Source organism: Pinus tabuliformis, chromosome 2_2, assembly GCF_031772625.1.
Source record: "Pinus tabuliformis cultivar Carrire ecotype Pingquan chromosome 2_2, CPIR1, whole genome shotgun sequence".
NCBI lineage: Eukaryota > Viridiplantae > Streptophyta > Pinopsida > Pinales > Pinaceae > Pinus > Pinus tabuliformis.
The window spans coordinates 343,788,324-343,804,051 of NC_142300.1; positions in this window are offsets into that span (position 1 = coordinate 343,788,324).

A 15,728-nucleotide genomic window follows, 5' to 3' on the forward strand; every position below is an offset into this window, starting at 1 on the left:
GATACAAGTAACTCTGTCGGGGTATTTACCAGGCTCGCTAGCAGTGGAGAAATGCTTGTGTTCCTGCATGACTCCATCGGGGTACTATCCAGACCTTTTGGCAACGGAGCAACACCAGAGATGAAACTTAAACTCTGACTGTAGTATTTCATGTGTACCAATATACCCCTCATCCCCAATCAAAACAAATGTGTTGACTTGGCTTGGAATGTGTGCTAACCGACTAAGAGCATGGCAAGTGCTACATCTTTCAATCAAGCTAGTGTGGAAATCATGATGATCTAAGAACTGAACAATACTTCCGGAGGAGTTAGACTTGTTTTTCATGAAACAAGGTCCATTCATACTACTGGAGTTATACTAGTGTGTCTCCAAGTGTTGTAGCAGCTACAACCACCCTCCATAATTTTTCCTTAGCTTCATTTTGGAGCCTCCCTACCAATCATCCTTATCAACATGTCTCGCATTGTCAAACTACAAATGCTTCAGCTGAGTTTTAGTGCCTTACCAACATGTTTTGGTCAACTTGTTTGTCTCCCACCCACATGCTGACATTCCAAACTTAACCATTTTCTAGATGAGCTTCTCACCTAGAAAATTGTGCAATTTTGGAGGGGAACCAACCTTCCCTCTAGAAATTGTGCAATCTAGCTGGGCTCCAGAAATGCACAATCTAGCTAGGCAACCCTCCCTTTGGAAAATGCACAATTCAGTCCAACACTGGGCTTCATCTCATAAAATGCACAATTCTGACTGATAGTCAGGGCTTTAGTCCAGAAATTTCACAATGCAAGAGGGGAAGCTAGTCTTGCTCAGCCCAGAAACTACATAATTATCTTTCCCAGGCTTGTAGACTATTACATGTGCTCCTAGCTTGAATGATCTTCTCCAGGACTAAGAAATCTTGATTTTCATGCATGGGATGATTTTTCCCAAAAAGAAAAAAAGAAAAATTCATCCCTAGATTTTAGGGATCCATTTTTAGTAGCTAGAGGTTACATGAAAAAACCGTTTTAGAAACCTCCCTCCAAGTGTCGCTTTTTCCTAGATTGTGGCATTCACGTCAGAAGACATGATCTTATCAAACTTATTTATTTGACACTTTAGAGCTCATTCCTCACATCAATCTTGGACCTCTAACATCCCACAACGCTTCTAGGAGTATTTAGCACATTCAGCTCAATTTTTTCTGGGTAAGTCTCCTTTTCATGTATTTTGCTACTTTTCTATCGCTTTTTGTATTTCACTCTGTGCGAATGTTGTTTTCTTGGTTTTTTTGAATGCCTAATATCGTTTTAATGCATATTAGCTTTTAGAAGCACCGTTTCAATATTTTCATTACATCTCACTGTTATCACATGCATGACATTATTTCTACACTAATGGTCACCGTTATGACAACTCATTTCACACACATGCTTGTTTTCCCATTTTTTAAATCTACAATCACTATTTTCATCCATGATCATTCACTCTTGTTTGCACTTAACTTCGCCATGCATTTAAAACTTTTCATGTTTTCAATCGCCCGTCAGCGGGTCTGGGATACCTTGGCCCAGGCCTTGCCTTACCTGGCTAGCAATGAGCATTTTAGAGAGTGAAGGCTTAGCCTTCCCTCCAGAAACAATGTAAATCTGGCCCAGAACTAGCCTCCAGGCTTTCTTTGCCCAATTCTGGGAGGTAGTGCCCTGCTGGCCCCAAAAATTGTGCAATGCAGTTTGTTGGGTTTGCATGTCCTTGCCAACTGAAATTGTGCATGGCATAGTTTCAGTCCTAAGTAGGCCAGGATGGACTATGAATTGCACAGTTCTAGTAGTCAGTCAACCTCCTGAAAACCTAGACTATGCTTTGTGTTGTTTTGGCAGTCAGTCTCCCAACCTGCTCGTGAAAATTGTGCAATCTTCCCAATCAGTCACCTGGGTATGTTGCATGTCATTCCTCAAAGTTTCTTTGCTTTTCAACTGACATATTGCTTACCATGAGTGTTTCTATGTCTCCAGGTATCACAGATGTTCGTTTGTCTCTCAACACTATGGGTACAATGGACTCCAAGAGAGTAGGGTCAAAGAACGTCGTCGAAAGTGCAACTAGAGATGTAGTCGAACAAATGTCTATGAGCTTGAATATCGACGAAGACACCAGGTTGTTCATGGAAAAATATATCAAGATGAAATGGTAGGACATCAATGATACATTCTAAGGCATATTTGAGGAAAATATGGAAGACCACAGGGTCTATGTCAACATTCATAAGTCTGGCTTGTATCGGATTGCATGTGGGTATCCCATGTTTCCATGCGCGGACATGATCCACTCGATTGTCTCGCATACTAATCCCGAGACAATGGTGTTGAGCAGTGCCAGTGGAACACAACTTGCTATCTTTAGGGAAAAGGAATTTTAGGAGATGTATCACTTGCTACAACCAATGATCACAATGGAGAAACCCTTGAGCAGACCCAATAATAGTGCAAACTCAAGAGATATCTTGAAGAGCTGGGTGAAAGAGCCAGCCAAGTTTAGGACAACACCTAGCCAGGTTTACAAGACAAAGAAACTGCAGAAGGAATATCGGTACATGGCCATATTTCCATGTCGCTTATATGGCCAAGAGAGAACAGAGACCTTCCTGCAGAGTTGGGTGACCGCATTGGACCAACTAGATAGTGAAGGAAGTCCTTACAACTAGTCCGACATGCTTGCTCTCAAGTTAAAGGAACAAGTGACAGAAGCTTGACATCCGCCCAAGGGTCACAAGAGGAGATATACATGTCCACTTACATACTAAGATATACATGTCTGCTTACATACTAGATGTAGAGGTTATACATGTCACTTAAGAGGAGATATACATGTCGCTTATATTCTCATCATCAATTCCTAGGCTTTGGTTGGGCATGGACACATTCAGAAACCTCTGTGCATACTTATTGTAGATTGTTCTCCGAATACAGCTTTCGTGGAGTTATCATAGAGTTTTCAGACCATGTTGTCACCCCAGTGTATAAAACGATATTTGAGAAAGATCCACCTTACATGTCGCAGACAATGATGGAGGAATTGATCGACATAGTAGATTGGTACGCCTCACCCCTTAGCACCTTCATATGAACGTACAATGCAAAAAAGGCTCTACATGTTTTATCGAAGTTTCCGATGGACAAGCTCGTCATGCAAGAGGTGTCATATCACATCTCAACAGGGTTTTCAGTGAGACTGCACAAGAAGAAGAAGTCACCTTGGCCTTCTCTTCCTTTGTAGATCAGGTTGATTGAGATAAAGAATCTCAGGCATGTTGAGGTCCAGACGGAGGAATTCAAAAGATTCACCTTCGGCACCAGAAGTTTCAATCTTTATGGCCCACATTTATTAGTGAAGGACAATTGTATGAGAGTGCAACATCCCCAGATCCACGGTGCATGTCACTGGCCTAAGGAGGACCCATTGAGATACTACTATCACTTCTCTAGGATCAATGAACCAGTCAACATAGGTGTAGAGTGGTTAGAAAAATAGAGGGAAGTAGCATCTCAAAGAGAAACATCATCAATAGTAATTGAGGGTGGTAGACCTGTGCATGAAAAAGGCAAGAGAAAGGTTGTTGACAACACAGAGATAGAGAAAAGCTGCAAGTTCAAAGAAGATCCACTTGTGTTGAAAGAAACTTTAGAGATTTAGGCTAAGAGGTGACAATGTGATAAGAGGATCACGCAAAGGCTAAGATAGATACAGAGGATGGCGAAAACAGAAAAGGAGTTACAGGAGTTGAAGCAAAAACTATAGGAAGAATAGGTGCTGTGCAGCAGAGACAAGTACAACATGAGGCACAACATGCAAATATTGATGAAACTATGCCCATATAGGTTATAGATTCATTCAAGCAGTTGGCACAAAGTAGATAGGGTAAGAAGTCACAATAGAAGGAATTAGCTCAAGATATTGAACTGATGCTAGAGAAGATGGACATGGATATGGTCTAGCCAGAGTCAGATCAGGATATTGACCTCATGCCTCGGAACCAAGAGGTCACCCCACCAACTTCACCATATCCAGAAGTAGAGAAAGTCCTAAGTGATCAAGGGTGCTCAAGGAGATACAAAAATCCTTGAAGACAATCCAGAGGTGGAGATGCAAAACATATCTTTTAACGAGTCACAACACAAAGTTGTGAAGTCACACAGAGTGCCTACTCTGGATGTCCACATATCTCTTGCGCGGTTTGAAGAACGAGTGATCGTATCCGATGTGCACGAGAATCTAGTAGCATTGGATGATTCTACCAAATCATATGTCGAAGCACCATCTCGAGTGTTAGATACTTGATAGCTGAGAATGAGCGTATGGATAAGGAGTTACGAGCGGCCAAGAAGGGAGGATAATAGGTTACATCATCCGCTAGAGCAGAGTTGAAGAGAGCGATACTGGATGAAGTATCATCCCTTGATACAGTCATGTGGATGTTGTACTCTAGATTTGTCAACATGCATAAGTCAGTTGTCCATCTCAATGGTTGGTAGTAGCACTATGCTGGGAGAGCACACATCTTATCAAATCTGCATACTGTTGTCAGTTGCATGCAGACATGGACAATGAGGTACAAGGGAGCCCCATTGCACTTGCCAAAGATGATAAAGCCAAAGGCTGTAGATTTGAAGGCACGCATTGAGAGTCAGATCTGAAACTATGAGTAATTCCCACAACTCATTACCAGTTTGTAGGCTTCACATGCATAGGTTTTCATAAGCATGGATGTCATTGTGCACATGCACATGATCCCATCCATTGGAACACTCACCAAGGAGAATCAAAGAACCAAGTCCGATTGGAGCTGGACATGTAGTTTGATGAGTTGATTCACGTAGCCGCCGATGCAGACTTGGAGATCAACATAGACACTATGCAATAGTATGTTGTTGGTTTGGCTGCACTTAAGACTATGTTGCGAATGTTATCAGATGACTTGGACATAGGTGTCAAATTAGTTTACCTGGATGCAATAGAGGCAAGAGTGTGCTTTCAGCAAGATGTCACCATTGAGCACGCGGACACCATAATGGACTACCAAGCTTAGAATTAGTTTGCCACTGTCGATCATCTCGAGGATGTCGAAAAGTTGGTCTTCCCATAGCTGTTTGTGTCTTAGTAATGTCTTGCATGGCTTACTCAAGCCTATTTTGTCTCACATCGGTACATGTAAATATTGTAATGCAACAACTTCTAAAAGTGAAATACCAAGTGTCGATAGTAGAGTGTAATAGTCATACATTAGTTCAAGAGTCATGAGGCTAGGTGAAGAGTCACAAAGGGGAATGTCAAGGGTCACCCCACCCTTTGATATTTATAGAACCTCATAACTCATTTTATAGGATGTTGGGAGCCAAGATTCATATAGGTGTATCTTAGAGCAAGCTTGGAGTGTATTTTAATGAGCCCTGGCTTCTCCACAGTGCAAAGCTAGTATATCTCTTTAGAGGAGGAAGTAGCAATGATTGTAACATTCCACTATCGGGACTAGTGGTTGGTCATATTTCTATGTATGATTGGATCATTCACTTTCTTAATATAACAGAGCCAACACATTTCATGCATATGTTGTTATTGTATTTCAACTCTCTTGGTTACTCTAATGATATATGTAGTTGTTGTTTAAGCATGTATGTATGGACTTTTCCGTATATGTTTGTATGAATCTTATCGAAGTGTGTTGTTGGTATAACCATCACTTTGGATCATTGGCTAACTTGCTTACCAGTTTTTGATGTTTTGTTGTTTGTGTGTTCCCTTTCAAGCTGCATGCTACCACAGGTTTCTAAGGGGTGCACTCATTCTCTCGTTCCGTGTGTTAGAGCCATTCATGCACCTTCCTTGACTTGTTGCACATGCCAGACCCTTGCTACCAACAAGTACATCATACTCACCTCTGCACGCAACCGCAGTCAAGGCGATACCGTACTACCCAAATGCTTGGACTCCTACACCAAATGGTCTCAGGTCTAGTTGGGACTTCTTACCGGTGAGATCCCCAGACATGTTGGCAGGTCCAACACCATCAACAGAAGAGAAGACACCTCACATGCTACATTATAGAATTTTTGAGGTAAAAAATGGGCCTCAAAACAAAAATGTACAACAAAAATCAAATTTATAAGAAAAAATAGGATTCAAAATGAGAATGTTAACCATGGGGAATGATTCACCATTTTTGGAGTAAAAAGGTAAAAATATTACATTATAAAAAAAATAAAACACTACTTTCTAAAATCGTATTTTCAACTTATCTCCCTATAATTTTACTCAAATTTCGAGCAAGAGCACACTTTAGATGAATAAATTTAATTCCTCATCCAAGGATTACCTATGTTTCATATTTTCAATGGACCCTGCTACACAAAAAATCAGAAATACATGAAAAATGTGATTGCAATCATGTTTTTCATGTATTTCTCATTTCTCTTGTAGAAGGGTCCATTAAAAGTATTCAACGTGGGTACTCCTTAGATGAGAAATTAAATTCTGCATCCAATGAGTGCTCTTTCTCAATATTTGAGTAGAACCGTAGGGAGATAAATTGAAAACATGAGTTGAAAAAGTAGGTGTGTTTTTTTTTTTTTCTCTCTCTCTCTCTCTCTCTAAAATTTGATGATGTAATCTAATATTATTTTACTATTTCCATAATTATTTTATAATATTCCTTAGGAGGTCCATTTTAGACCTCAGAATTTCTCTAATGGATATCAGAGATGATTTCGTTGAAGATGGGGAAGAAGGTAAATGTTAAAGAATTTAATCAACAATTTACTATCATCTTGAACAAGTTCCCCACTAATGTGCCTCCTGATGATCCGATCACGGTTGACTACTATACCAAAGAACTGCCCTGTGATATTGGTATGTTCGTGAAGAGTGAAGAGAAAAATATGTTGGTGGAGAAATTTGTGGAGGCTATTACGGTTGAGAAGGATCTGCTGCCCATAGGAGTGCTTGAGCATGGAGCATGAGATGATTCAAATGATACTAGTAAGAAATCTCAAGCCTCATCCAATAAATCTCATGATAAAGATTCCTTTTATTTTGAAGCTCTAGTGAATATCTAAAGTAATTAAATAATGAAGTTTATGAGTTGAAGAGGAAAACAAGTGAGAGTTCATTTGGAAAAAAACCCTTCAATCCTTTCTTCAACAAAAGAGGTAATCCACTGATGAAATTAGATCAAAGCTCTAATGTGAACCTTAATGTCGAAGAACTTGGTATGGACAATTACTGCACCTTCCACCAAGCTTCTCACTCAGAGAAGGCATGTCCGGAATGGGTACATAATATGACCGCTATGGTGAATAAATTTCTTGATGATTAGACAATTGGAGGTGAAGATGAGCAAGTGAAAGATGAAGAAGAAGAGGCCTCTCCTACTGAAGACAATGCTAGTTCATCGGTGATGAAATTTAAGTTGATAGAGATGGTGAGGTCCATTCTATTAAAGAAGCCTTAGTTGGAGAGACACCTCCTTCTAAACCTACAAAGACTTCTATTTTGAGGAGTAAAGGACTGGTAGGTGAACCCACATTAGAAGACAAAAAGAAAGCATTGTTAAGAAGGATCCCCCCCTGAGTAACCCTATCTATCCTTCAAATTCTAAGTCTTCAACTGGGTGGTCCTCAAAGTATATGTCATCAAGAACTAAGAGTAATTATAATCCTCTTGAAGTTACTTCCAAGTCTTCTTGGCCAATGAACTTTGCTCAACCATGAAAGGAGGAGACCACATCTTCTGATATTGGATATGACATTATTTAATATATGAAAAATACTTAGGAAAGCATATCTCTCTAAGAGTTAGCCAATTTTTCTGGGCAGAGGGTTTTGATCATCAAGACATTTGCTCCCATGTCTTCTACTAGTAAGGCCTCTACTTCTTCCAAGGCTACTTCTTCTGGTTAGTCCAAAGTATCGTTAAATATTGAATCCATTATCAATTCTACAAATGCTAATTCTAGGTATTCAATTCCTCCTTTCTGTTGACTTTTGAGATCTTTAATTATAATATGAATAATTTTCTTTTTGATTCTAGTGCTTCCACCAACATCATGCATTTATCAGTTTGCAACAAGCTTAATGTCGAAACAGAAAAGATAGACACAAAAATCATTCAACTTGATATATCTCAAGTTAAATATATTGGAGAGCTAAAAAATATATTGATTAGATTGTCTTCTAACTCAAGAGTTCACCAATTTATAGATATTTTGGTTTTCGATATCCCTGAAGCATATGGGGTGTTGCCAAGCAGATATTGCTTTAGTAAGCTACAAGGGTATTTCGCTATAGACTAGTCCCATTTGTGGCTAACTTATAAAGGAAAGAACAATTATATTAGAGTCAATAGTGAGCCATATGTGAAGTACACAGTCACTGAGTTGGAAGTGCCTAATGAGCCAATAAATATTGCTCAATAAGAATTAGGGATGTGTTTCTTAGAATCCGACATTGGTTGTTATGAAGCCATACAATAATCAATCACATCATATATGCAATTAGAACTCCTTCCATGCCCTCCAGGCGATGGTAATGAACTCTATCTATATATGTAAATAATTTTGATTTAGATTCTAGTTGTACTAACATGTTGACATTGTATCATGATGGGTCTAAGAATGAGGATGGAGTTGGCATAGGTTGTATCGAGATGGACCCCCCAAAAAAAAGTTTTTAATTTCTTTTCAGTCAAAATTTTAGTCCACTAACAACATTGTAGAGTACGAGGCATTGATTCTTGGGCTGAAGAAAGCCATTAAAATAAAGGTGTATTGTATAAAGGTAATTGGTGATTCTGAAATAATTACAAGATAGGTACACAACGCTTTCCGTTATCTTTGATCACATCTAAAGAATTACCAACAAGAGGTATGGTGGTTAATATTTCCGTTTAAAGATTTTGGAATTGAATCAGTTCAAGAATTAACAATGTTGTTGTTAATATGTTAGCTAATTACAATGCTAGGTTTATGCTTCTTAGGGACGAACTTTCTATTGAAATTATTTATAAAGCATCTGTTCTAGATAACATAACTAATTTACGCATTTTCAATGATGATAAATAGATATTGGACTTTATGGCCAATGCGAATGTGTTTAAGGATGCATCAATAGAAGAAGATGAATAGGATAAGGCTTTTCTGGAAGAGAATGATGAGTGGGAGGTAAACCCCATGCCCAAAGGTGTTATTTTCTCTTGAAAATATTTTCGACTTACAAATCCAGTTCTGAGGAGCCCCAAACACGGAGACTCAAAGTTCCACACTTTTGCATGAACAAATAAATATTGGAATGGAGGATGACCCTAAGTTTATCAATATGAGTACTTGTTTCTCTCCTGGAGAAATATTAACTTTCATTGAGTTACCCAAGAAGTATCAAGATTTCTTTTCTTGGATATATGAAGATGTGAAAACATATGACACCCGTATTATCCAACATGTAATACCAATAAAGGATGGGGTCAAACCTTTTCACCAGAAGCTGAGGAAAGTGCATCCAAAATTTGGGCCTCTCATATATAAAGAGCTAAAGAAGTTGTTGGATGAATGAATCATTTTTAGGCTCAGGCTTCCACATGGCTCTCCAACCTTGTCCCTATAAGGAAGAATTCCAATGATATCCATTTGTGCATTGATTTATAAAACCTTAATCGATATTATGACAAAGACAACTATCTAGTCCCCTTTATGGAGTAGATCCTTTAGACAATTTCTAGATCTGAGATGTTCTCTTTGCTTGATGGATTTTTTGGTTACAACCAAGTACTGGTTGTTGAACTAGATAGGTTTAAGACTAATTTTAGAACAAAATTGGGGACTTTCACATTTAGAAACATACCCTTTCATCTTATAAATAGTAGAGATACTTCCAAAGGGAAATGGATATTTATTTTATAGGGATGATTGGGCAAAGACTAGTAGTCTACATTGATGACGTAACAATGTTCCCAAAGAAAATACATATCATTTATGTCATCTGAAGAAAATATTTGAGCGCTGTAGAAAATATGGAATGTCACTCAACTCCAAGAAAATCATCTTTGAAGTGTTTGAGGTTAATATCTTAGGGAACATAATAGAAAAAAGTGGTATCATAGTAAACCGTGAGCAGGTAAAGAATATAACACAGATCCCGCACCCCAATGGAAAGAAGGAAATACAATCATTTTTGGGTAATATTAATTTTCTCCGCAAGTTCATTTTCGATTATTCCCAAATCGTAAAGCCACTAAAAAATATGATAAAGAATTATGTGGTATTGAAATGGAACCAATAAGAGAAGGATACTTTCATGTGGATCAAGCAATCTATAGACGAAGCCTCTGATCTTTACAATCCCGATTTTAATAAATATTTTATGCTATACATATTTTATTTAAATTCATTAGTGGTGACCATGATCAAGGTAACATACAACTTATATCTTTTATGAGCATGATTTTTAGGGATCAAGCTAAATTATCCCGATATGGATAAGCAAGCATATGTTGTCAACAAATATGTCAAGAACTTAAGACCTTATATTTTTAAAAATCATCTCATAGTATTTGTACCCCACCCCATAGTAATATCACTATTTGTGCAACAAGAGCTAGGTTAATGCAAGGCCAACCGGATGACAGGCTTGCAAGAATATGATCTTGAGTTCAAATCAACTCACACAATTAAGGGACATGGTTTATTCAAGCTTGTTGCTGAATATTTTGATCAACTTGAAGAAGAGATGTTGGGTTAGGAGTAGGAGATTAAAATGTATCAAAACGTTAGTGCCCACACCCAAATCATCATCATCCTGGTACGATGATCTAAGGAAATATATGTTACAAGGTAATTTTCCTTCAGTGTTGTCTGTGAAACAAAAAATGGCCATTAGGCTTAAAGCCTCTTCCTATCAATTGTTCCATGCAAATATGTTTAGTAAACATCATAATGGTGTGTTTCTTAAATGATTGGAATCCATTGGTGCCGATTTTTTTGAAGGAACTACACGATGGAATGGAAGGTGGACACTATATTGACGACACAATAACACATAAAATAATGAGGGAGAGATATTACTAGCCTACATTATGCCCACACGTATGTTGGCAAATGATCTAACTATCAAAAGTGTGCTGGAAGAGAATCATGATCATTTGCACCACTCCAACCTATTGTAGTTGAGGAATCTTTTTAGTAATGGGGCCTGGATGTTATTGGGGAGATCACACAACACTCCTAAAAAAAACAGAAGTATATCCTCACAAGTATATATTATTTCATGAGGTGGGTTAAAGATGTTTCTATGAGACATGCCAATGACTAAGAGATAATTCAATTTCTCAATCAAAACACCATAATCATGTTCAGTGTTCCTACCTATCTCATCTTTGATAATGTGAATTATTTATCATCATTAAAGTTATATGATTTTGATTTGGAGAATGGATATGCATTGAAGCATGCTTCTCCTTACTATCCCGAAGGAAATGGTTTAGCTGAGTCCACCAACGAGAACCTAATTCATATTATCAAGAAAGATTTGTTGTCCCAAAAAAGAAACTAGTATAACACTTTAACTAATGCTCTCTGGGATAATCATGTCACCCCCAATCCATATCTTTATACTTCTTCTTACATCATGGTGTATGGAAAAGAGATCTTCCTACCACCAAACTTGTACCTACCCACTTTGCAATTATCTCAGGAATCTTGCGGTAGGTCATGCCCTCACATGCAGAGTAGGATTGGCGCCCTACGTAAACCTGAGGAATAAAGATAGAAGGCCTTGGAAAGGTTCACTTCACACCAAATATGAATCGAGAGATGGTTCGATAAGAAGTATGCAAGCAAAAGGAGTTTAATGTAGGTGATTTTATCCTAAAAGAAGATAAAGCCCATGCGGATAAGGGTAAGCACACCAAATTCCAAGCCCTATGGATTGGTCGTTTTCAAATCAAGGAGAATCTTGGACAACATACTTACTCCCTCTAAACCCTAGATGAGAAGACTATATTTCTTCTCGTAAATGGCCAAGACTTAAAATTCTACTTCACTTAGCATCTCACGTAGTTTCTCACTCATCTTTGTACATATTTATTTCCCGTCATTTCTATTTCCATGCTTATGATTTCCTATCTTGTTTTCTGTTTCCTCTATTGTATTTATGCTTTTTCCTTTCAATTACACTAAGAGGCCTCTTTTACATAAATATGACCTTGCATATTAATAAAGAGCTCTAGAACATTATCATAAGTTGAACGTGTTGTAAGGATTGTGGTAGTTGTTTAATCATTGGCTAGTTGTTGATCTCTTCATCCTGTTTGACCTTGAGCACCTTTACAAGTCTAAATATCCACATTGAAAAATATGGATTGGACTTTTGGGGGAACCCTAATCAGCTGGAATTCCCTCTTTGTTGGATTTGAAATTTGGATTGTGTTTTCCATGATTTGGCCTAGTATTGATAAAGGGGTAAAGGAGAAAACTTATAGCGAGTGAAACTCTCTTAAGAGGAATCATTAAAGTCTATGAAAATAAGTAAAAACCTCTCTTGCATGTAAAATAATTCGGGATACATCATTTTTCCTAGAGAAAATAAACAACTAACAAATGATTCCAATGTGCACAGGAAAGTAAAGTCAACCAAGTAAAGGGTAAAGGATTGAGAAAGGCTTCCTACACAAAGAGGTGATGCAAGCAATTTCACTTAGGTATTGAACATTCCTTTTAGCTATTAAGAAACATTTGAAATTCCTTGAGTGACTCTGTCAGGGTACTAAACATGTTTGCTGGTAGTGGAGCAACACTAGAGGCTCACTTTTAATTTTGAACATCTATAGCTCTCACTCCCATTATCTTGATCCTTGATCAAGGTCACCTGTGTTGTCTTTTAACTTATAGTGATTGTTCAAAGGAATCCAACCAAAGTGATAAAGAGAATACACTCATAAAAGAGGTTTCACTATAAATTTAGTAGGACCCATGGGTTTAGAATATACTTCTAAGGGTAAGGCTTCATCTTAAGTAGAGTGCAAGTTGAGATCCTGAGGTTCTACCAGTGAATCACCAATTTTTGTAGCCGCTAAAAAAACCCCAAAATTTCTTCTCTTTCAAAATTTTGGACACCCCCATGCCTAACTGCATGTTGTCATTTACCTATGGTCTCCTAGGGTTTCATTTCTCCTTGACCTATTTAGGGTTTTCCTATGAACTAGTTAACTAAACCATAAAATCGAAAACTTATGTTTTTGTCTGAGTCACAAATAGCAACATTAAGTTATAGTAGGAGTCCTAGTAGCATGTAAATATATGGTTTTTGACCTTCTTTATACCTCTTTGCACTCAAAGTTATTAGTCACACTTGCAGTTTGTAGTAGTCACTTCATTGGTTATTAAATGTGTGCCTTGCGACCTCCCCAGGTTGAAAATCACATTCTCAACACATAGCCCTCCTCCCACTATCATATGATTAGGCGAGTCATGACCTCCATTGACTCATCACATGTGATAAAAAAAATTGCATGTATTTGAATTGTGAGCTCCTCTATTTGGCTCAGTGTATGTGATAAAATCATTGTGCAAACCCAAGGTGCGACCTCCTTCACATGTGTTAGCCCTTATAAAGCATTATCACTTTAATTTATCACCTCATTCTACCTCCAAAAAATGGGCTAAACTGTGACCTCTCCTCTGACTTCACCATGCAAGGGTGACCTGATAAGTAACACATGCCCATCTACAATCATTATTTCTTGTCATAAAAAAAAAGTTTCCCATCTTCTAAGGTGTTATCCCTACACATGCCTGACTCTAGTGTTTAAACTCAGCTAACCATTACTGATGCCTCGTGCACTTAAAGATTTAAACACTCATCCCTTCTTCCACCTCTGCGTATTCCCATCATAATTATTCTTACCTCTAATGCCACCTCTTGTATCTACTTAGAGTGTTAATGGGTCCCCATTTTTCTTCCTAAGAGTATCAATGTGTGGCCATCGGGTCCTTATTAATATTCCTTACTAGAAATTTCATCATCCATTTCATCAAATTCCCTAGGTCAAGCTATTAAATAACCCCTTGTTTAATTATGTTCTTGGCAAGATTAGTATGAGCTCTTGTTTCAGAAACCCATTCACCCATATGAATATGATAGGCATAGGTAGGCTCTTGATCTCATGATACATTTTTCACAGATTCACTTATAGGATTTTATGGGTTGTGGGTCGTGTCTTTATTAACATTATGCTCAAAACCTTTTCCCTTTACCCAAGCTCAAAAGTCTCATTGCATTAAGGCACATTCACATTTTTAGATCCCTAGAGGCATAGAGGCTTATGAATCATGAACTTATGATTTGTGACCTTGATAGATTTCATCGCATCTCTTGACACTGCTCTGCAATCTGTGATGAAGCAACAATAAGTTTTCACCTTTGAATTGCACATATCCTCCCCAATGTCATCCACGATCATGACTTATCTATGTGAGGTTGCATCTCACCCACTGACAATATGACTACATGACTTGCGATAAGAGCCAAGAATGTGACCTCACCACAATGCAAGGTAACTAGTCGTAATATGACTGCTAATTCATAGTGGAACTTGCACTAACAATGAAAACTACGATGGACACTTGTTGCCTCTTTTATAATTTGAAATTGCAACTTGGCTTGTTTCTCAAGATTGTGACCTACCCTGCCTCTAGAAATTGTGACATGCTCTTTGTAATTGAAATGCGACATATCCAATAAATTGGAGCTACAATCTAATCAAATCCTTTCTTCTTGCGAAGACCAAATTTCCTATACCATTGCACCATGAAGCCTCACATTGACACTCTTATTTTTCTCATCAATTGGTGATTATAATTGTGGTGCTAACATTTATGTCACTGACAAACATTTTTGAGGTTTTAGGTATCATTGACCTAGATTGCATCAGTATACCATCTTCTTCTAGAGAGATGGTTCTACCCATAATTAGAGGTTCTAGTAGAGGTTCTTTGTATGTTGGGATGTAGGTATGTAGGTTAAGGATTGTTATATGCATTCATGATAAATGCTAGTTGATTAGTGTAGTCATATACACATGTGTCAGATAGTCATGAATGATAGTAACTTGTGGTTGTATGCATTTCTATTGTTGTTTTATATTAGATAACTTGATGATTGTTATATGTTGTTGATGAGTATGTTATAGGTTAACTTGTTATTGTTAAATGATAGTTAGCTTGACGATTAGGTTATATGTTGTTGATGAGCATGATATATAACTTCTTGTTGTTATATGTTAGTAACTTGATGATTAGGGTCATTAAATTAAGATCTTGATGTTATATGTATCATGCTAAATTGGATTAGCCTATGCATATGGTTAGGGTTATGACATTCAGGTATGTGTCAACTTATTTGTGACATTGTGTTGTACTAATCTAGGTTGATCGTACATATCTGATTTCTATGCATAAATGACAAATTTTTATGTGCTTATGATGTGAACATGTTAGCTAGTGACTATTATGGATATCACGACCTTATTTATTTTGAGTTGATATGTCATGAAGTTATATTGTGCTAATCTAGCTTTATTGTCCAGAAAAGATAGCCCCCCCAAAGATAACTTAAGGTGTGAGATTGCTTATGTCATCTACTTTGTGCTTGAATGTTTGATTATGTCATCTAATTGGTGTTTGAGTGTTTGGTTTCTATTAT